We start from the raw sequence: 22,830 nt of genomic DNA on the forward strand, positions 1-22,830 counted from the left end.
CAAGGATGAGATGGCTGGATGGCATTACTGACTCAATGGACATGAGTCTGAGTGAACTCTGGGAGTTGGTGATGGACAGGGAGGCCTGGCATGCTGCGATTCATGGGGTCGCAAAGAGTCGGACACTACTGAGTGACTGATCTGATCTGATACATGTATTTATTCTTTTTTCAAATTCTTTTCCCATTTAGTTTATTACAGAATATTTAGTGGAGTCACTGTGCTATACAGTGGGTCCTTGTTGGTTGTCTATTTTAAATACAGTACAGTGTCACACCAATATTTGTTGCAGTGCTGTTTACAACAGCCAATACATGTAAGCAACCTAAATGTTCATCAATAGAATAATGGATGAATAAGATGTAATGTATATATATATGATGGAATATTACTCAGCCATTAAAAAGAATGAAATAATGCTATTTGCAGCAACATGAATAGACTTAGAGATTATCGTACTAAGTGAAGTAAGTCAGAGAAAGACAAATATCATATGATACCACTTTTATGCAGAATCTAAACAAAGTAATACAAATGAACTTGTATTTACAAAACAGAAATAGGTTCACAAATTTAGGAAACAAACATATGGTTATCAGAGGGGAAATGAGGTGTGGTGAGGGATAAATTGGGAATTTGGGATTGAGAGAGCAATATTTCTTAATAATATTTAACCCACAGAAATAAGAACATTTTCTTCACATATACACAGTTCTGTGTTTTTGGCCCAGATGGAAAGGTAGAATCATGGAATATATACATGAAAATACCTTATAGATTATTCTGAAATATTCAAACTCTCATTATCATCTCCCACTAGGTAAAACCATTATCTTCCAGGTTTACTACTTTGTAGATGGAGTCATATTAACAGTAATAATCCAGATTTTATTGACACTTGTCATGAAGAGAGGTTCATGACATTGTACAGGAGACAGGGATCAGGACCATCCTGAAGAAAAAGAAATGCAAAAAAGCAAAATGGCTATCTGAGGAGACCTTATAAATAGCTGTGAAAAGAAGGGAAGCAAAAAGCAAAGGAGAAAAGGAAAGATATACCCATTTGAATGCAGAATTCCAAAGCATAGCAAGGAGAGATAAGAAAGCCTTCCTCAGTGATCAGTGCAAAGAAATAGAGGAAAATAATAGAATGGGAAAGACTAGAGATCCCTTCAAGAAAATTAGAGATACCAAGGGAACATTTCATGCAAAGATGGGCACAATAAAGGACAGAAATGATACGGATCTAACAGAAGCAGAAGATATTAAAAAGAGGTGGCAAGAATATGCAGAAGAACTATATCAAAAAAATCTTTATGACCCAGATAACCAGGATGGAGGGATCACTCACCTAGAGCCAGACATCCTGGAATGTGAAGTCAAGTGGGACTTAGGAAGCATCACTGTGAACAAAGCTAGTGGAGGTTATAAAATTCCAGTTGAGCTATTTCAAATCCTAAAAGACGATGCTGTGAAAGTGCTGCACTCAATATGCCAGCAAATTTGGAAAACTCAGCAGTGGCCACAGGACTGGAAAAGGTCAGTTTTCATTCCAGTCTCAAAGAATGGCAAATGCCAAAAAAGCTCGAACTACCACACAATTGCACTCATCTCACATGCTAGCAAAGTAATGCTCAAAATTCTCCAAGCCAGGCTTCAACAGTACGTGAACCATGAACTTCCAGATGTTCAAGCTGGATTTAGAAAAGGCAGAGGAATCAGAGGTCAATTGCCAACATCCGTTGGATCATCGAAAAAGCAAGAGAGTTCCAGAAAAACATCTATTTCTGCTTTATTGACTATGCAAAACCCTTGACTATGTGGATCACAAGAAATTGTGGAAAATTCTGAAAGAGATGGGAATACCAGACCACCTTACCTGCCTCCTGAGAAATTTGTATGCAGGTCAGGAAGCAACAGTTAGAATTGGACATGGAACAACAGACTGGTTCCAAATAGGGAAAGGAGTACGTCAAAGCTGTATATTGTCACCCTGCTTATTTAACTTCTATGCAGAGTACATCATGAGAAACGCTAGGCTTGAAGAAGCACAAGCTGGAATCAAGATTGTTGGGAGAAATATCAATAACCTCAGATATGCAGATGACACCACCCTTACGGCAGAAAGTGAAGAACTAAAGAGCCTCTTGATGAAAGTGAAAGAGGAGGGTGAAAAAGGTGGCTTAAAACTCAACATTCAGAAAACGAAGATCATGGCATCTGGTCCCATCACTTCACAACAAATAGATGGGGAAACAGTGGGAATAGTGAGAGACTTTATTTTGGGGGACTCCCAAATCACTTGCAGATGGTAACTACAGCCATGAAATTAAAAAACATTTGCTCCTTGGAAGAAAAGCTATGACCAACCTAGACAGCATATTAAAAAGCAGAGACATCACTTTGTAAAAAATGTTCTGTCTAGTCAAAGCTATGGTTTTTCCAGTAGTCATGTATGGATGTGAGAGTTGGAGTATAAAGAAAGCTGAGCACTGAAGAATTGATGCTTTTGAACTGTGGTGTTGGAGAAGACTCTTGAGAGTCCCTTGGACAGCAAGAAGATCCAACCAGTCCATCCTAAAGGAAATCAGTCCTGAATACTCATTGGAAGGACTGATGCTGAAGCTTAAACTCCAATACTTGGCCACCTGATTTGAAGAACTGACTCATTTGAAACGACCCTGATGCTGGGAAAGATTGAAGGAAGGAGAAGGGGACAACAGAGGATAAGATGGTTGCATGGCATCACTGACTCAATGGATATGAGTTTGAGTAAGCTCCAGGAATTGGTGATGGATAGGGAGGCCTGGTGTGCTGCAGTCCATGAGGTCGCAGAGTTGGGCTGTGCAACTGAACTGAACCTAATGTCATGAAAAGGTCCCCCAAATTTTTCTGGGACTTCAGGTAATGTTTCACTTGTGCTATAAGTAAAACCAGTTACCTGTCTAGTCACCTCCTTTTTTCTTTCCTCTTCTCAGCTCTAACCATCATGGGCTAGATGTTGCTGAGTTTCCTGATGATGCTGCCTTCCCTAGGATGCTGCCACAGATGTCCTAGAAATGCCAAAGCAGTGCTGTGGTGTGTACAGAAGCATAGACTGCACTTCCCTGGTGGTTGATAATCTGCCTTCCAATGCAGAGAACATGGGTTCAGTGCCAGGTCAGGGAATTAAGATCCCACATGCTGCAGGGTGACTAAGCCCTGAGCACCACAATGAAGATCCCCAGTGCCTCAACTCAGACGTATTTATGTTGATGTATGACAGAAACCAAACCAATATTATAAAGCAATCATCAGTCAATTAAAAATAAACTTTTAAAATAATATAAAGACATTTTTTTAAACCAAAGCAAGCACAGAATGTCCCCTTCTCCTCTTCCATTGTAGGTTCCCCAGCACACCATTTGTGTCCCATGTCCTGGGACACTTTCTACTCAAAATGTGGTCCATGGACCAGCATCATTGGGCAGAATTGTTAGAAATGCAGGCTCTCAGGTCCTGTGTATCAGAATCTGCCTTTTAAGAAGAGTCCCAGGTGATTCATATACAAGTGACGGTCTGAGGAACACCTACTCAAGACACGCTCTGAGGCTACGATAAGAATTCGTTTGGGACAAGAGCAGTGTTGGGTCAGAAAACAAAAGTAGCAAATAATAGGTCCTTTTATAATGATTTCTTCTCTTTGAAGACCTTGTCTTTATGACTGGGCCAAACATAGGCTACGTGGCCCCTTCTCTTAGGATGCACTCTCCCTCAGGAGCCCCTCAATCCTCACTACCTCACCAAGAGAGACTTTTGATGACCTGTCACTTCTATTTCAGTGCAACCAGACGTGGCTTAGGCTCAAACTAAGAATCCACCACACACGGGAGATCTTATACCATGTAAAATATATATATTTATATGTATTTATATGTATATATAATTTATATACATGTAAAATAATTTTTTTTTGTAACAAATATTGATTCAGCAGTTATCATTTCCTAATGGAGAAAGAACCAAAAGGTTCCCACATGGAAGAGTCTTACTGTAGGTTGGAGAAACCAGCCTTATATCTTGACCCTACAGCGTGTCTGTGCCCTTTCTCCAGGTGAAACACCCTCTTCCAGTTCATTTCTCTACATTCTTACCCACGCTCCAAGGCCAATTTCAAATGCCAGTTTATCAATGTTCAGTTCAGTTCAGTTCAGTCACTCAGTCGTGTAATTCCCTCCTATACATATGCCTTTAACAATTCAGAAGCTTCTGTGTGTTCAGTCGTGTCTGACTCTTTGCAACCCTGTGGACTGTAGCTCACCAGGTTCTCTGTCCATGGAATTTTCCAGGCAAGAATGCTGGAATGGGTTGCCATTTCCTCCTCCAGGGGATCTTCCCGATCTAGGGATCAAACTGCGTCTCTTGCATCTCCTGAGTTGGCAAGCAGATTCTTTACCACTTGAGCCACCTGGGAAGCTCTGACAAGTCAGAACTCCCATCATATCCTGCTTTAAGATTGTGTATGTTGAGGCCTTGTGAGAAGGGCATATGTCTCTTATACGCAAAAAGTGTATTTTAGTCAGTTTTCTTAGATTCTCCATAGGACCTAACATGATATGCCGTAACTACTTTTTGAAAAAAAAGGAAACAATTAAAGGTAATGAGCCTATTCTGTTAATGCTTCCCCATTCAGGAAGTGTTTAAATCAGCCTTCTCAAATCATAGTCAGAGAACATGGGGGCAAATACAAAACACTGGCTGGGATAGTTAGGAGGATTCCACTTTTTCCCAACCTTCTCTCTATCAGATTGGTTCTTTCATGCAAAATAAGGTCCTCATTGGTAGGTTAGTAGCTGTTAATCTCAGCTGAATAGCATTTCATCTTAACTTGTTTTCAGCTGAATAGAAGTGGGCTGGCTATATATATATATATATATATTTAAGCCTGTTAGTATTTAAGAAGTCTCTTACCTTGGTGGGTAGCACTTTTTATGCCTGGTTTTTCCTAAAGCTGAGATGGCATCCCAGGCAAAGGGCCTTCTTTCTGAAGAATGTAGGGATGCTCTTAATCAAGTAGCATCTTACAAGCTGCATGTCAGTGATGCTTATTTATCTATGGTTAGTATGTGTCCTGGAGTCACTGTCAGGGAGGTTTGAGATCTGGTCAGGATAATATATCTTACAAAGCCTTACTCATTTTTGTTGCAGCCATGTTTCTTGTTTGATACTAGAGGGACCAATTTAGTGGCTGGGATTTTGCTTCTTTGAGGCCCAGTGATTTAGAGCTGTGATTGCAAACTGTGGGTGAATAGTTGGGAGAATAATTCTTTTCCAGAGTAGTCCCAAAACTTGTGTGGGCATCAGACACTGCTATAAATAATTTTTCATCTATCTGCTAGTTTAGAGCTAGTGCTGATATGGTAGGGTTAATGAAATAGTTTGACTTTTGTAGAGTTCAATTGTTTTAAACATTTTCTTAAGTTTATTTACTTATTGGCTGCACTGGGTCTTCGTTGCTGTTGTGTGTGCTTTCTCTAGTTATGGTGAGTGGGAACTACTCTAGTTGCGGTGCATGGGCTTCTCATTACGGTGGCTTCTTTTATTGCAGAGCTCAGGCTCTAGGGCACATGGGCTTAGTTGCCCCGCAGTATGTGGGACCTTCCTGGACTAGGGGTCAAACCAGTTTCCTTTGCACTGGTGGGCGGATTCTTAAACACTAGACCACCAGAGAAGTCCCAAGATTGACTTTTGAGTGTCACTTACTTTATGCTGGACTTCTGCCAGTTGTCAACATAAATACTGGTTATAGTGCTAGCATATAGGGTTCGTAAACCTGACCCTTAAAGAGGCCTAATGGCCAAATGCTAGGCACCGCGTGTTAAAACCTGGGTCACGTCTCTGAAGTAGCCTGGGTTTGAGAAGGCAGTTGGGGCCTTCTGGAAGTCAAAGAGCAAACTGAGAACCCTGGACTGAACAAAGAAGGCCTCTTTTGGACAGCCACAGAGATAACAAAGTGAGTTTGTGTGAGGTTCCAGTCCTAAACATCGACTCCTCTCACCTGCAGTCTCTCCCCATTCTTATCCCTGCTCCAGGCCTGTTATTACATTGAAGATCCAGAAGCACCTACTTTTCATACATTCTTCCAAGACCAGGCTGATGTGAAGAGGGAGCATGCAAAGCAGTTCATAAAATATCTAAGAAAATATAAGTGTAAAATCTGCCTTCCGGTGATTAAGGTGACGATGTAGCTTTGTTATGATGATCTCTATAGGGCCTTTGCTGGGTCTGGATAACTAAGTTATCAGTTGCTATCTGACTTGTTCCATTACTCATGTTCCTACATGGGATTATAGAAGCTGACTGAGGGTAAGCATGTATCTTGTTTGTAACCTCTTCATATCATTTTGAGTAAATTTCAGTCACTAAATCTTAGTTTTTCTTTTCTGAAAGAGTGATACAAAGTGTGACCTCTGGACCAGCAGCAGCAGCCTGACCTGGGATCTTAATAGAAATGCAAATTCATGGGCCCCACTCGAAGAAACTGAGTCACCCTCTCTAAGAGAAGGGCCCAAGGAGCTAAAGAGCTTAATAAGCTCTCCAGATGATTCTAATCCTCTGTATAGTTTGAGAAGATCTACTGTTCTCTTCTAGAGTGGTTTGTATCTTATGTTAGCTCTTTAATTCAGATACACCCTCAGGTATTTAATACAGCTGCCTCTTCAATGTATTTAATAAAACAAACTTTTTTTCCACTGGACCGGACTCTACATTTGTAGAGTTGTACATTCTATTTGCTACATGCTGCTGCTGCCGCTTAGTTGCCTCAGTTTTGTCGACTCTGTGCGACCCTAAGGACTGCAGCCTGCCAGGCTCCTCTGTCCATGGGATTCTCTGCTGCTGCTGCTAAGTGGCTTCAGTTGTGTCCGACTCTGTGCGACCCCATAGACGGCAGCCCACCAGGCTCCCCCATCCTTGGGATTCTCCAGGCTAGAATACTGGAGTGGGGTGCCATTGCCTTCTGGGATTCTCTAGGCAAGAGTAAAAGAGTGGGTTGCCATGCTCTTCTCCAGGGCATCTTCCCAATCCAGGGATTGAACCTGGGTCTCCTGCATTGCAGGCAGATTCTTTAATGCTGAGCCACCAGAGAAGCCCTATTGCTACATACTTGTCTCTTATTTCCTCTTTCTTAAGAATAATTACTATTACCAACTTAAACATTATGAATAGGGACACACCCAAATGATAGAGAATAGGTATTTATGTTCTAAAGGGCTTCCCCCATGGCTCAGATGGTAAAGAATCTGCCTGCAATGTAGGAGACCTGGGTTTGATCCCTGAGGGACTGGCAACCCATTCCAGTATTCTTGCCTGGAGAATCCAATGGATACAGGAGCTTGGTGGGCTACAGTCCATGGGGTCTCAAAGAGTCGGACACAACTGAGCAACTAACACAAACATACATATTTATGTTCTAAAACCAAGAAACAGAAAAAATCGACAATCTAAAATTGATTTACTCCTAATGTTTTTGATATACTCTAAAGAAATGATCTAAACCTTAGTTGACGCTATTACATGTGGAAATATGCCTCCTTATCTGAGGGGTTCTTTTAACTCCACGTCTCTAAAGACAACTAAATGTCTGGTGATAATTGAACTGAACTACTCTCCAAAGCTAAAGAAATTCCAAAGCTAATGAAGAGTGCACATAACTGTGCTAGTGGTAGCTGTGCTTTGCAGAACATTAAAGTCACCTGGAGAACTTTTAAAAGCCCTGCTCCTCAGTACCAATTAAGTCAGAATGTCTGCAGCTGAAAGCCAGACACCAATATTTAAGGGGCTCCAGTGATTCCATCCTGCCACAAAGCATGGAAACTACTGGCCTTTGCAAGCCTGTAAATCTACCCAGGAAGTAGGGTGTGACTAAGCTGTGCCTTAGCTAGCAGAGTGACTCCCTGTTTCTCTCCAATAGAGGCCTGATATAGATAACTGGGGAACTGGTAAACAAGCTCTACTGTCTGCTCTGCAGTTGGAGAATGAGTTAAACAAGCTCCTGCAAGACCTGAAGGCCTCAGCTTCTAGGAATAGAGAAACCAATGTAAGTAATAAACGGGTCATTTCACTTCTAGATGATGGCTTGCTTTTAGGAAATGAACCCAAGGCAATGGATCATCTAATGTGTTTATTTCCTCTGAAGGAAGTATATGAACTTATTTCTTAGAGTAGTTGGGAGGTGGGAGGAGCAGTGGCCCTGGTAAGGAGGAATGCAACTCAATACAAGATGGAAGTCTTTTCAGGAATAATTTGCACTCTTGATATTTAAATCCATCTTGAGAACCGCTATCCTAGACTACCCCCACAAAAGTGAATGTCAATGGTGACCTATTCTATAGACTTCTCTGAAGTGTTCTTTGGTTAATGGTGAACACTCTATTGCAGTGATAACATTTCTCACCAAACTTCTTAGTTTCTCTGGAAGTTGAAGAAAATAATCTGGTAGAAAAGCTATCAACCTTGCTGCTATTGGACTCACTGTATAACCCTGAAAACTATCAAATACCTGAGCCTTACACCAGAACCCTAAAATTTCAGTGCTTGGGAATGAGGTCTGGGAAGCTACTTGACACTTACCTATGATTCAAATAGGGTGAAAAATCATTACAGTATAGCTTATTAAATTAATCTGTGCTTTTGATGAGATGCTTTAATACTCATACTCGTTGAAAGTGGATGTTTGGTGGGAGGGGGGTTCAGGATGAGGGGGGGAGACACACACATACCTGTGGCCAATTCATGTTGATGTATGGCAAAAACCATCACATTATTGCAAAGTAATTATCCTCCAATTAAAATAAATAATTTTAAGAAAAGATAACATTGTAAACCAACTATACTCTAATAACTTTTTTAAAAAGTGGATGTTTGTGTTCATCTGGAGGTCTTGAATGTCAGAGATCAATGCCTTTGAACTTCATCATGCATGTAAATCATCTAGTCCCTTCTTAAAACATAGATTTTGATTTAGTAGGAGTGGAAGAGATTCAAGATTCTGCATTTCTGACAAGCTCCTAGAACTGCTGATCCATGAGCTATAATTTGGGTAGCAGATTAGATTGCCTCCTGCTGCAGACAAGGTCCTTAATGAGTTTTTTCTTGTTTTTATTTCTGTAGCTCTTACGCTTCATGAAAAAGTTCCTGGATGAACAGACCAGGAACATAAAATATCTGGAATACCAGCTTAACTATCAGAAGGAGTTGGAAATGTCAACCCAGAGTGAAGGACAGCCTGAAAATGCCCCCGGAACATCTGCGGCAGCAGGTCAAGAGACAGAATCTACAGGCAACTCTCCAAGTCCTCCTGCCCAGAAGGTCCCAAAGTCATCTCCTTAAGAATCCTGATCTCCATTTGACAGAAGTATGCTTCTCTTTTCATCTCAGATCCTAATCCTCCTGTTGTACATGCAAATAAATGTGTTTTGCATTATGATTATGTGTAGAGAGATTGCTATTGGAGCACAGGAAAGGTTAGGTTCATAAATGGGAGTTTGAAAGCTTCTTGAGGTACCATGGATACATTAGACTTAAAAAAAAAAAAAAATTCTCAACACCCAGATGTAGAGTCAGGTTCTAGTAAATTCAGTTAGTCCAAGTGGATACAGATGAAATTAAGTATCATAACCTAATGTCTTGCTAATTCTCCTCCCCACAACTTAATATATTGCTGCTGCTGCTAAGTCGCTTCAGTTGTGTCTGACTCTGTGTGACCCTATGGACAGCAGCCCACCAGTCCCCTCTGTTCACAGGATTCTCTAGGCAAGAATACTGGAGTGGGTTGCCATTTCTTTCTCCACTTAATATATTAAGTTTACAAAATAGTAGGGTTTTCTAATAAATGCAAAGCTAAACTTAAACAAGAACTCTTGGTCTAGAAAAGATGACTTCACTCGAAAGGTATACAGTGAATAGGCAGCTGCAACCCAGGTGCCCTCCCAGTGCTGGACGCAGGCATAGAGAATGGGTACACAGGTAACTAAGACATGACAGACAAGTGTGAGGATGGCCCTACCCTCTCTGCTGTGGGCTAGCCAGCAGCTACTGGGGAAATTGCTTTTAGGAGCAAAGAATGAGCATGCAATCTTGGATCACACCCAAGGGCCTCAGGTGGCTAGTAGCACCTAGGTAAAAGAGGCGTCTATAACGGGTGCCTAAACAGTGGAAACAGTGTCAGACTTTATTTTTTGGGGCTCCAAAATCACTGCAGATGGTGACTGCAGCCAGGAAATTAAAAGACGCTTACTCCTTGGAAGGAAAGTTATGACCAACCTAGATAGCATATTCAAAACATTATTTTGCCAACAAAGGTCTGTCTAGTCAAGGCTATGGTTTTTCCTGTGGTCATGTATGGATGTGAGGGTTGGACTGTGTAGAAGGCTGAGTGCCACAGAATTGATGCTTTTGAACTGTGGTGTGGGAGAAGACTCTTGAGAGTCCCTTGGACTGCAAGGAGATCCAACCAGTCCATTCTGAAGGAGATCAGCCCTGGGATTTCTTTGGAGGGAATAATGCTGAAGCTGAAATTCCAGTACTTTGGTCACCTCATGCAAAGAGTTGACTCATTGGAAAAGACTCTGATGCTGGGAGGGACTGGGGGCAGGAGGAGAAGGGGATGACAGAGGATGAGATGGCTGGATGGCATCACTGACTCAATGCACGTGAGTCTGTGTGAACTCTGGGAGTTGGTGATGGACAGGGAGGCCTGGCGTGCTGCGATTCATGGGGTTGCAAAGAGTCGGACACGACTGAGCTACTGAACCGAACTGAATTGAAAACTCTGGGATCTAATGTCTGATCTGAGGTGGAGTTAGTATAATAATAGAAATAAAGTGTGCAATAAATGTACTTGAGTCATCCTGAAACCATCCCCAACCCCTAGTCGGTAGAAATATCTTCCTTGAAACCGGTCACTGGTGCCAGAAGATTGGAGACCACTGCACTATAGGATTGTGTCCTGACTTGAAAACTAACTCAATGGCTTTGAATAAGTTTTTATTTGCCTTAGGCATTGATGCAGTTTAATCATCTGTAAAGTGGGATTACTATTACTTAGTTCATAAAGTTAATAAAAGGATTGTGCTGTGTTGTGCTTAATTGGTTAGTCCAAATAAAAGGATTAAGGATTATATAAAGTATCTAACCACAGCGCCTGCTCAGATTATGTATTCTGTTATTTGTACAATAAATAGTGCCACTGCTTAAACATGTGGAAAGCCAGTACATAACAGAAGCACTGACAGTAAGAAAACAAATCACTGAAATTAAGCCAGAATCTTAATACATTTAATCTTAAAATAATCTTGTTTGAAACAAGGATAAGTGATCATGAGAAAGAACCAACTATATATCTTGGAAAAACTGAAGTTAACAAATGGGCTGAATATTCAAATAAGCACAGCTAATCAAACAAGTGATCTAGAAGTAAGCTAAGAAGTTCTCTGGCAAAAGAAATGGTCTTCAAAAGTTAAAACATGGAGTTGCAACAAAAGATCTAGTTAGAGTTCCAAGAGGAAAGAAATCAAGAGATCTATTATAGTGAAATTTTAAAGCATCAAGGATGAAAAAGTTTGCCATTAAGTCATCATTTAAGGAAAACTGATGTATTAATAACAGCTTTTTCACCAATATTAGAAGCAGAAATAAAAATCTTCCAAACACTGGAGGGGGAAATTAATAGACCTAGGATAGAATAGCAGAGAAGGCGATGGCACCCCACTCCAGTACTCTTGCCTGGAAAATCCCATGGATGGAGGAGCCTGGTAGGCTGCAGTCCATGCGGTCGCGAAGAGTCGGACATGACTGAGCGACTTCACTTTTCACTTTTCACTTTCATGCATTGGAGAAGGACATGCAACCCACTCCAATGTTCTTGCCTGGAGAATCCCAGGGACGGGGGAGCCTGGTGGGCTGCCGTCTATGGGGTCACACAGAGTCGGACACGACCGAAGCGCCTTAGCAGCAGCAGCAGTAGCAGCAGCAGGATAGAATAGACCAATTCGGGTATTCACTAAATTTATCAGAAGTTTTTAACCCAAAGACCTTTACTGTGAACAGTATCACTGTTTCAATAGCAAAATGTAAGGGCATGGGCTTCTATGGGCAGGTTTAAAGTAACCTAGCTGATATTAATATAAGTGTGCTATGCTTGAGCAATTCTAACGGGAAAGGGTATGCCCCAAGGGAATAGTCAACCACATCATGGATTTTTCCTACCTTTTATACAAGTCACACATCTTGAAAATCATTGCCATGGCAAGCTTGTCACCACTGGAGAAATACTAGTGTACAAAGCACTCTTGAGTAAAGTTCTCACTTTTACAATTACTAATTTATATTAATTTTATACTTATTAGTGAATGATAGAAATTCACATTAAATTGAAAATAAGACCACATTATCCTCAGCACTAATTATTGCGTTCTGAACGTTCTCAAACAGCATTTCTGAACCTCAGTACTATTTTTTTTATTGATGATATTCCCCATTCTATATATTACATCCCTGTGACTAATTTTTTTATAATTTTATTTATTTATTTTTGGGAGTGCTGGGTCCTCATTGCTGAGCAGGCTTTTCTCTAGTTATGGCGAGTGGGGGGGCTACTCTCTGGTTGAGGTGCACAAGCTTCTCACTGTGGTGCTTTCTCTGGTGGAACACAGGCTTCAATAGTTGCAGCACATGGGCTTCGTAGTTTCGAGTGCCAGGCTCTAGAGCACAGGATCAATAGTTATGGTACAAGGGCTTAGTTGCTCCATGGCATGTGGGATCCTCCTGGAAAAGGGATTGAACCCATGTCTCCTGCATTGGCAGGCAGATTCTTTACCACTGAGCCACCAAAGAAGCCCTCAACCTCAGTACTATTAATATTTTGAGGCTAAAGACCCATTGTTATAGGGAGTAATCCTTCCCGTTGTAAGGTGTCAAGGAGCATCCCTGGCCTCTAGCTACTAGATAGAGCCTTCTCCAGTTGTAACAAAAATGTCATTCTCTTTTGTGGCTAAGCAATATTCTATTGTATATACATATTACATCTTTATCCGTTCATCTGTTGATGGATTCATAAGTTGCTTCCATACTTTCCCAATTGTAATTCCATACTTTGGCAAATGCTGCTACGAATGTTGGGGTACATGTATCTTTCTGAATTAGAGTTTTTGTTCTTTTCAAAATTTACCTAGGAATGAAATTGCTGGGCCATGTGGTCTGTCTATTTTTAGTTTTTTGGGAAGCCTCCATACTGCTTTCCACAGTGGCTGCACCAATTTATATTTCCCACCAACACTTTAGGAGGGTTCCCTTTTCTCCACATCCTCACCAACATTTATTTCTGCTCTTTTTTTAAAATGTGACTTTGGATTGTTCTTTTTATATTTATTTATGTTCCACTTCATGGCATGTAGGATCTTAGTTCCCCCACCAAAGATGGAGCTTGAGGCCCCTGAATTGGAAGTATGGAATCTTAACCACAGACTGCCAAGGAGGTCTCCTATTTGTGTTCTTTTTGATGATAACCATTCTGACCACTATGAGCAGATAATCACATTGTGGTTTTGATTTGCATTTCTTTGATGATTAGTGATGTTGAGCATCTTTTCATGTGCCTTTTAACCATCTCCGTTTCCTCTTTGAAAAATATGTATTCAGTTCTGTCCATCTTTTAAATGGATTGTTTTTTTGATGTTGAGTTATATGAGTTATTTATATATGTTGAATATTAACCCCTTATTAGTCATATCATTTGCAAATATTTTCTCCCATTCAGTAGACTCTCTTTTTGTTTTGTTGATGGTTCCCTTTGCTGTGCAAAAGCTTTTAAGTTTAATTAGGTCCCACTTGTTTGTTTGTTCTTTTGTTTCCTTTGCTTTGGGAGAGGGATCCAAAAAAAAATATTGCTGCAATTTCTGTCAAAGAGTGCTCTGCCTATATATTCCTCAAGGAGTTTTATAGTATCTGTTCTTACAGTTAGGTCTTTAATCCATTTTGAGTTAATTTTTGCCCATGGTGTTAGAGAATACTTTCATTTCACTCTTTTATATGTGTCTGTCTAGTTTTTCCAGCACCACTTATTGAAGAGATTATCTTTTCTCCATTGTATATTCTTGCCCCCTTTGTCATAGACTAATTAATCATAAGTACATGGGTTTATTTCTGGGCTTTCTTTCCTGTTCCATTGATTTATATATCTGTTTTTGTGCCAGTTCCACACTATTTTGATTACTGTGGCTTTGTGGTATAGTCTGAAGGCGGGGAGTATGATTCTTCCAGCTCTGTTCTTCTTTCTCTAGATTGTTTTGACTATTTGGGGTCTTTTGTGTTTCCATACAAAATTTAAAGTTATTATAGTCTTATGAAAAATGCCATTAGTTCTATTTTTTTGAATCTGCCACCTCTGTGTGACTCCTCATCCGAACGTATTCTACTTCTAACTCCAACCCTCTTGTTGCACTAACCCTCTTTGATCATAGAAGTTCTCACTGATAATGGGACCTCATCCTTTTGGGAGTGAATATTTACTATTGATTTCTGACACCTACCACTTTTGCAAATCCTATTCTCAGAAACAGCTGCAGCACTGTTGTGGCTTTCTGAACTAAAGCCTATGACTTCAGACGCTCCAAACAGTTATCACCTAGGATACTTAAAGGAAGAGAACGAGGAGGAAAAAATCCATTAATAATACAGTGTGTGTCTTATGACACACACTAAAATGTTTACTTCCTAAAAGTGAGGAATACTTCTTGAGTGCAAAAATTATATCATTTACCTGCTAATGAGGTTTCAGTAATAGGGCTATGCTAACAGAAGGTCCTTTTGGAAACTTTAGGTACATAAATGCAAAAAGGCAAGCCCTCATAAAGAATCATGAAGGCAACCTAGATTGGAGGAAGCCAGTTAATTTTGTGACTACAGAAAAGAGATACTGCTTTAGAAAAAAGTATCAAAATCACTTAGCCTAGATGGCTATCCTGGTCATTTCTCACCTACAGGAAATTCTTAAAAATGAATGATTTAGAAATCCCCATCTCAAGTAACAATGATCAATACAAAAGAAGAAAGGGCTTGGTGGGGAACTGATATGTAGATGCTATTAGAGAAAAAGGAAGGGAAATAAACCATAGTTTATTAACATATGAGGACTACTTTGATATGGAACAGTTGCAAACTGTGAACAAATATTTTATTTATTTATTTACTTGGATCTTGTTTGTTTATTCATCAGCCACTCAATATGTTTTGGCTGGGAGTTTAACCCATTTGCTGCTAAGTCACTTCAGTCGTGTCTGACTCTGTGTGACCCCATAGACGGCAGTCCACCAGGCTCCCCCATCCCTGGGATTCTCCAGGCAAGAACACTGGAGTGGGTTGCCATTTCCTTCTCCAATGCATGAAAGTGAAAAGTGAAAGTGAAGTCGCTAAGTCGGGTCCGACCCTCAGCGACCCCATGGACTGCAGCCTACCAGGCTCCTCCGTCCATGGGATTTTCCAGTAAGAGTACTGGAGTGGGGTGCCATTGCCTAATTAAATTACATGTAAATTACTGATGGGGAAGGGCTTTCTATTGCCATTTTACATTGTTTTCTGTATGTCTTTAGTGACTTTCTTACTGCCTTTCATTGTGTTTTGTTTTTCTTTTCTTTAAATATAAATTTATTTTAATTGGAGGCTAATGACTTTACAATATTGTATGGGTTTTGCCATACATTGACATGAATACACCATGGGTGTACATGTGTTCCCCATCCTGAACCCCCCTCCCACCTCCCTCCCCATCCCATCCCTCTGGGTCATCCCAGTGCACCAGGCCCGAGTACCCTGTCTCATGCATCAAAGCGGGACTGGCAATTTGTTTCACATATGATAATATACATGTTTCAATGCCATTCTCCCAAGTCATCCCACCCTCACCCTCTCCCACAGAGTCCGAAAGACTGTTCTATACATCTGTGTCTCTTTTGCTGTCTCGCATACAGGGTTATCGTTACCATCTTTCTAAATTCCATATATATGCGTTAGTATACTGTATTGGTGTTTTTCTTTCTGGCTTATGTCACTCTGTATAATAGGCTCCAGTTTCACCCACCTCATTAGAACTGGTTCAAATGTATTCTTTTTAATGGCTGAGTGATACTCCATTGTGTATGTGTACCACAGCTTGCTTATCCATTCATCTGCTGATGGACATCTAAGTTGCTATTATAAACAGCGCTGCGATGAAGATTGGGGTACATGTGTCTCTTTCAATTCTGGTTTCCTCGGTGTGTATGCCCAGCAGTGGGATTGCTGGATCATAAGGCAGTTCTACTTTCAGTTTTTTAAGGAATCTCCACACTGTTCTCCATAGTGGCTGTACTAGTTTGCATTCCCACCAACAGTGTAAGAGGGTTCCCTTTTCTCCACACCCTATCCAGCATTTATTGCTTGTAGACTTTTGGATAGCAGCCATTCTGATTGGCATGAAATGGTACTTCATTGTGGTTTTGATTTGCATAATGAGTTATGAGATGTCAATGGATTTGGTGTGACTTTGGGCAACCTGTATATTGAAGCTCAGGGCTATGTTCCTATGTTGCTGGAGAATTTGAGTGGTATGTCTTGCCTGGAACTTGTTGGCCCTTGGGTGGTACTTGGTTTCAGTGTAGGTATGGAGGTGTTTGATGAGCTCCTATCAATTAATGTTCCCTGGAGTCAGGAGTTCTGTGGTGTTCTCAGGATTTGGACTTAAGCCTCCTGCCTCTGGTTTTCAGTCTTATTCTTACAGTAGGCTCAAGACTTCTCCATGTATACAGCACCATTGATAAAACATCTAGGTTAAAGATGAAAAGTTTCTCCACAGTGAGGGACACCCAGAGAGGTTCACAGAGTTACATGGAGAAGAGAAGAAGGAGGAGGGAGATAGAGGTGACCAGGAGGAGAAGAGGGGGGATCAAAAGAGGAGAGAGCAAGCTAGCCAGTAATCACTTCCCTATGTACTCTCCACAGTCTGGACCACTCAGAGATGTTCATGGAGTTATACAGAGAAGAGGGAGGAAGGAGACAGAGGTAGCCAGGAGGATAAAGAGGGGAATCAAAAGGAGAGAGACAGATCCAGCCAGCAATCAGTTCCCTAAGTGTTCTCACAGTCCAGAACACACAAAGAGATTCACAGAGGTAGGTAGAGAAGAGAAGGGGGAGGGAGGAGATAGAGGCGACCTGGTGAAGGAAAAAAGAGAGTCCAAAGTGGGAGAGAACAGTCAAGCTAGTAATCTTGCTCCCAAGTAAAAATGGGTACTGAAGATTGGGTTCTTAAAGGTACAAAATTGATAACAAATACCAAAAAGTAAAGATTAAAAATCTAGAGTAGAGGTTAGATTCTCAAAAATACAATAGTAAAGAAAAAAAAAAGTCACAAAAGTTATAAAATATATATATGAAGTTTGCTTTAAAAAATAGGGTCTTTATTTTTGCAAAGTAATAGTAGGTTATAAAAATGAAAATTAAAGGAGTAATAGAGGACTTAAAAATAAAAAAAAATTTTTTTAATTTAAAAAATGATAATAGTAAAAATATATCTAGGACTTTTTCTGGTGTTGTTGTGGACAGTGTGGGGTCAGTTCATTTTCAGATAGTTCCTTGATCCAGCTTATACTTCTCGAGATCGATGCTGTGCTATGCTAAGTCACTTAAGTCGTGTCCAACTCTGTGTGACCCCATAGATGGTAGCCTACCAGGCTCCCCCGTCCTTGGGATTCTCCAGGCAAGAACACTGGAGTGGGTTGCCATTTCCTTCTCCAATGCATGAAAGTGAAAAGTGAAAATGAAGTTGCTCAGTCATGTCCGACTCTTAGCGACTCCATGGACTGCAGTCTACCAGGCTCCTCCATCCATGGGATTTTCCAGGCAAGAGTACTGGAGTGGGGTGCCATTGCCTTCTCCTCAAGATCTATAGGCCCCTTCCTATATAGTTGGTGCCAGCTACAGGGTTTTAATCTATTGCACCTGTCACTTCCAAGGCAGTTCCCTCTGTTTTAGCTTCTTCTGTTTGTTGGTCTCTTCAGTGTCTAATTTCCACCCTGACACAAGGGGGCGGTGGTGGACACTTTTTTAGGCTCATTTGTTCAGTCGTGCTGTGGAGAGGGAGGAACACGGCAAACAAGTAACACTGGCGTGTGCTCGCAGTGTCTCAGCCACGCTGGGCCTGCCCCCATCACAGCCCGTGTGCTTTCCCTGTTTACACTGCTCAGGGCTCTAGGTTGCTCTGCCGGGACTGTCTGAGGCCGGCTCTGGGTTGTATGCACTTCCCAGGTCCAAGCCGCTCAGGTTCAGGTACTCAGGTACTCCACAAAGGCACAGACTCGGTTGGGCCTGCATTTTGTGCCCTTCCCAAGTCTGAGCAGCTCAGGTGACCAGGTGCTTGGCGAGCGCGGTCGCTGCGACTTATCTCCCCCCGTCCCTGCTGCTCGGTTTTCTGGGTGTACAATCAGCGCACCTTCTCAGCTGTGCTGTGTGTCTCTTCTGGGGAGCTGATCTCTGGCTGCGACCCTCCTGGCGGATGTTGACTGTCCAGAATCCCAAGAAGTCTTGGTTAGCAATGAAGCCTGCTTGCAGTTTGGTAGTTGTTGCCTCTCTGGGGCCTCGATTGCCCCCTTCCAGCTCTGGCTGCCCTCGCCTGCCTGTCTCCGGCGGGGGATGGGCCAGTCCACAGCCAGCTAGCTCTGCTCAGTCCTTTGTTCTGTGAGCGGGCTTGGCGATGTCTTAGGTTAGGGTTTTTGGCAGAATAGCTATCCCACAGTCTGGTTTGCTTTCTCAAGTTAGTTCCCTCAGATTGCCCTCGGGGCATTCAGGCCTGATCCTTACCCTAAGCAATGCAGCCCGTCCCTCCCTGACCGGCCCCCACTTGCTGGTGGCGGATGCGGGCATCTGTGCGGCTTCTCTGCTGGGAGTTACCATAGGGCACGTAATCTGTGGGTTTTAATTATTTATTTATTTTTCCTCCCAGTTCTGTTGCCCTCTGAGGTTTCAAGGCTCGCCACAGACTCATCAGTGAGAGTGTTTCCTGGTGTTTGGAAACCTCTCTTTTTTAAGACTCCCTTCCCAGGACAGATCTCCATCCCTACCTCTTTTGTCTCTTTTTTTGTCTTTTATATCTTTTCCTATCTCCTTTCGAAGACAGTGGGCTGCTTTTCTGGGTACCTGATGTCCTCGCCAGCATTCAGAAGTTGTTTTGTGGAATTTACTCAGCATTCAGATGTTCTTTTGATGAATTTGTGGGGGAGAAAGTGGTCTCCCCGTCCTATTCTTCTGCCATCTTAGGACCACCCCCCAAACATTTTAATTTTAGCTATTCTAGTGGATATACAGTGCATCCTATTGTAGTTTTCATTTGCATTTCCCTGATGACTATGAAAAGCAAATGTTTAAAACTGTTACAAAATAATATTGGAGAATAACTTAGCCTTCTGCCCTGGTTTTTTGAAGGAGCAGAACTGAGTCTGATTAAGAGGAATATTACAAATGCAGTCTGCTAGAATGGCAACATACAGACACTGAAGGCTGTCTAGGATCCTACCTGTTAGCATTAGAGGTATGAATACTGGGTCACTGCATGGAGGTTTGCTGATGCTCACAGATACTATTATTACCAATATTGTTATGCATATTTTTATTTTTTGTTATTCATTTATTTTTGGCTGTGATGGGTCTTTGTTGCTGTGTGTGGGCCCTCTCTAGTTGTGGCGCACAGGCTTCTCATTGCAGTGGCATCGCTTGTCATGGAGCTAGGGTTCTACGGCGTGCAGGCTTCAGCAGCAGCGGCAAGCGGGCTCAGTAGTTGCGGCTCTCAGGCTCTAGAGCATGAGAACTCAGTACTTGTGGCACAGGGGCTTAGTTGCCCTGTGGTATGTGGGATCTTCCTGGAACTGGGGTTGAAACTGTGTCTCCTGCACTGACAGGCAGATTCTTAACCACTGGACCACCAGGGAAGTCCTGTTTTGTTTACTTGAATCCTGAAAGATGAAAGAGCAATTATGCCTGTGCAAATAATTTATCCATGCCTCTTTAATTCCTAGCAATGTGATGTTACCAGTAGAAAAAATTTTTCTTCTTAAAAACACTGCAGAGAACTCTTCTTAAACATTAGAAAACAAAACTGCTAGATTTTGTATCTCTTCAGTAATAATAAATCAGCTCAATTAAACAAGTACCTGTAGAGTACCTTCTATTTATCATGGACTTTACTCGGATGCTGGGAATACAAAAGTGAATGTGCTTTGCCATCAAGATGTGCACTATCTAGTAAAGGATGCATAGTTATGTAAATAATTAGAATTCAATGTGGTAAATGCACCAATAAAGGCCTATGTGAGGCAGAGTAGAAAACAGAGAGTGACCATTTGTGTCAGTGTAAGGGGAATACAGGGCTTCCCAGGTGGCTCAATGGTAAAGAATCTGCCTGCCAAGCAGGAGAATCAGGTTTGATCCCTGGGTCAGGAAAATCCCCTGGAGAAGGAAATAGCAACCCACTCAGGTATTTGTGCTTAGGAAATCCCATGGACAGAGGCGACTGGCAGGCTATATATAGTTCATGGGGTCACAAGAGTTGGACATGACTTAGTGACTAAACAGCAGCAGCAACACCAAGGAGGATGCAGCCTAAAAAAAGCATCTGATGTGGACCTGGGTGGATGACTCAGAGTTCAGTGGGATGGGGAAGCAGAATAGAAACTTCAGGCTTAGCCAGTGGCATAAGTTCAGATCCTGAAGTGTTTTGCAGCATGTTAACATCCCTTAATTTTGTTCTTCAGAGGGTGGGAACGAAACAAGTAGTTTAGACAAAGTTTATGACTTGATAAACTTGGTCAGTTTATGACTTGATCAGTTTTGCAGTTTAGAACAATAACCATGGTAGCACAGTAGCTGATGGTGTGTTCTTTTTATTCTGACATCACTGTCTGTCTGTATTATGTGATAAAATAAAAACTATTTATGTTGGTGTTTTTGAGAACTGAGATTTTCTGTGTGAAATGAAAGTGTAGGATCAATGAAATTAAGTAAAAATCCTATAATATTTAATTGTAAAGATCAGAATAAGCTCATGATATAATTATCTTTTAAAGAAAATTCTTAACTGTCCACTGAAAAGACTTAGAAACAAGTAGCAAGGGGCACCCCGACAACCTCATTTTGGTCTCTAAATACCTTTTGTCACTAAAAGGAACAAGGGCTCATTTGAGAAATGGCTGCTTGTAGTTCTGAGTCAGGAAATATATTAAATAATCCTGAAACATGTTATCATATAAGAAATCAAAGCTATCAAAAAGAAGTCAGAACAGAGCAAACTAGTGGTCACCAGTGAGGAGGGGCAATATGGACTAAGTGGGGGAGCAGGAGGTACAAAGTATCTAGTGTAAGATAGGCTACAAGGATGTGTTCTGCAACACGGGGAATATAGCCAGTATTTGTAATAACTGTAAATGGAGTGTAATCTTTAAAAATTATATTTAAAAAATTTTAATTGTAAAAAAAAGAAAGCAAACTTGAAGAGGCTTCCTTTGGGTAAGGTTAGCCACTTTGAGAAAAAATAACTGCAGTGGATTACATGCGTGCTAAGTCACTTCAGTTATGTCCAACTTTTTGCAACCCAACCCTATGGACTGTAGCCTGTCAGCCTCCTCTGTCCATGGGGATTCTCCAGGCATACTGGAGTGGGTTGCCATACCTTCCTCCAGGGCATCTTCTTAACCCAGAGATCAAACCCATGTGTCTTATATCTCCTGTATGGCAGGTGGATTCTTTACCACTAGCGCCACCTGGGAAGCAGTGGACTAAGACATACCAGATGCTTGAATTTATGAATAAAATATTGAACAATAATAAAGTATTAATAATTGTTACTATTTAATAATTATAATTAATGATACTAAGAAATAGTCACCTTTGGAGGATAGTAGAGACCTAACTGAAAACTGTATATTGTCACCCTGCTTATTTAACTTCTATGCAGAGTACATCATGAGAAACACTGGGCTGGAGGAAGCACAAGCTGGAATCAAGATTGTCGGGAGAAATATCAATAACCTCAGATATGCAGATGACACCACCCTTATGGCAGAAAGTGAAGAGGAACGCAAAAGCCTCTTGATGAAAGTGAAAGTGGAGAGTGAAAAAGTTGGCTTAAAGCTCCACATTCAGAAAACTAAGATCATGGCATCTAGTCCCATCACTTCATGACAAATAGATGGGGAAACAGTGGAAACAGTGACAGACTTTATTTTGGGGGGGCTCCAAAATCACTGCAGATGGTGATTGCAGCCATGAAATTAAAAGATGCTTACTTCTTGGAAGGAGTGTTATGACCAACCTAGACAGCATATTAAAAAGCAGAGACATTACTTTATCAACAGAGGTCCGTCTAGTCACGGCTATGGTTTTTCCAGTGGTCATGTATGGATGTGAGTTGGACTATAAAGAAAGCTGAGTGCCAAAGAACTGATGCTTTTGAACTGTGGTGTTGGAGAAGACTCTTGAGAGTCCCTTGGACTGCAAGGAGATCCAACCAGTCCATCCTAAAGGAAATCAGTCCTGTGTGTTCACTGGAAGGACTGATGTTGAAGCTGAAACTCCAGTACCTTGGCCACCTCATGCAAAGAGCTGAGTCATTTGACAATACTCTGATGCTGGGAGGGATTGAGGGCAGGAGGAGAAGGGGACGACAGGATGAGATGACTGGATGGCATCACTGATTCAATGGACATGAGTCTGGGTGAACTCTGGGAGTTGGTGATGGACAGGGAGGCCGTGTTGCGGTTCATGGGATCACAA

The 22,830-nt window shown here is 41.5% G+C and overlaps 1 long non-coding RNA gene across 3 annotated transcripts; it reads left to right on the forward strand.

Moving 5' to 3' along the window:
* Positions 1-2,859: 2,859 nt before the first annotated feature.
* On the forward strand, positions 2,860-22,055 carry LOC104990043. Of its 3 annotated transcripts, XR_825454.1 has the most exons (6): positions 2,860-3,078; positions 6,072-6,215; positions 7,952-8,077; positions 9,151-9,394; positions 19,489-19,594; positions 22,013-22,055. It is a non-coding gene; the product is annotated as an uncharacterized LOC104990043 (long non-coding RNA). The 3 variants fall into 3 exon arrangements; XR_825455.1 differs by lacking the exon at positions 19,489-19,594; XR_825453.1 differs by lacking the exons at positions 19,489-19,594; positions 22,013-22,055 and having other exon boundaries at positions 9,151-9,707.
* Positions 22,056-22,830: the final 775 nt, after the last annotated feature.

This window comes from Bison bison, unplaced genomic scaffold, assembly GCF_000754665.1.
Source record: "Bison bison bison isolate TAMUID 2011002044 unplaced genomic scaffold, Bison_UMD1.0 scf7180017864168, whole genome shotgun sequence".
Classification (NCBI taxonomy): Eukaryota; Metazoa; Chordata; class Mammalia; order Artiodactyla; family Bovidae; genus Bison; species Bison bison.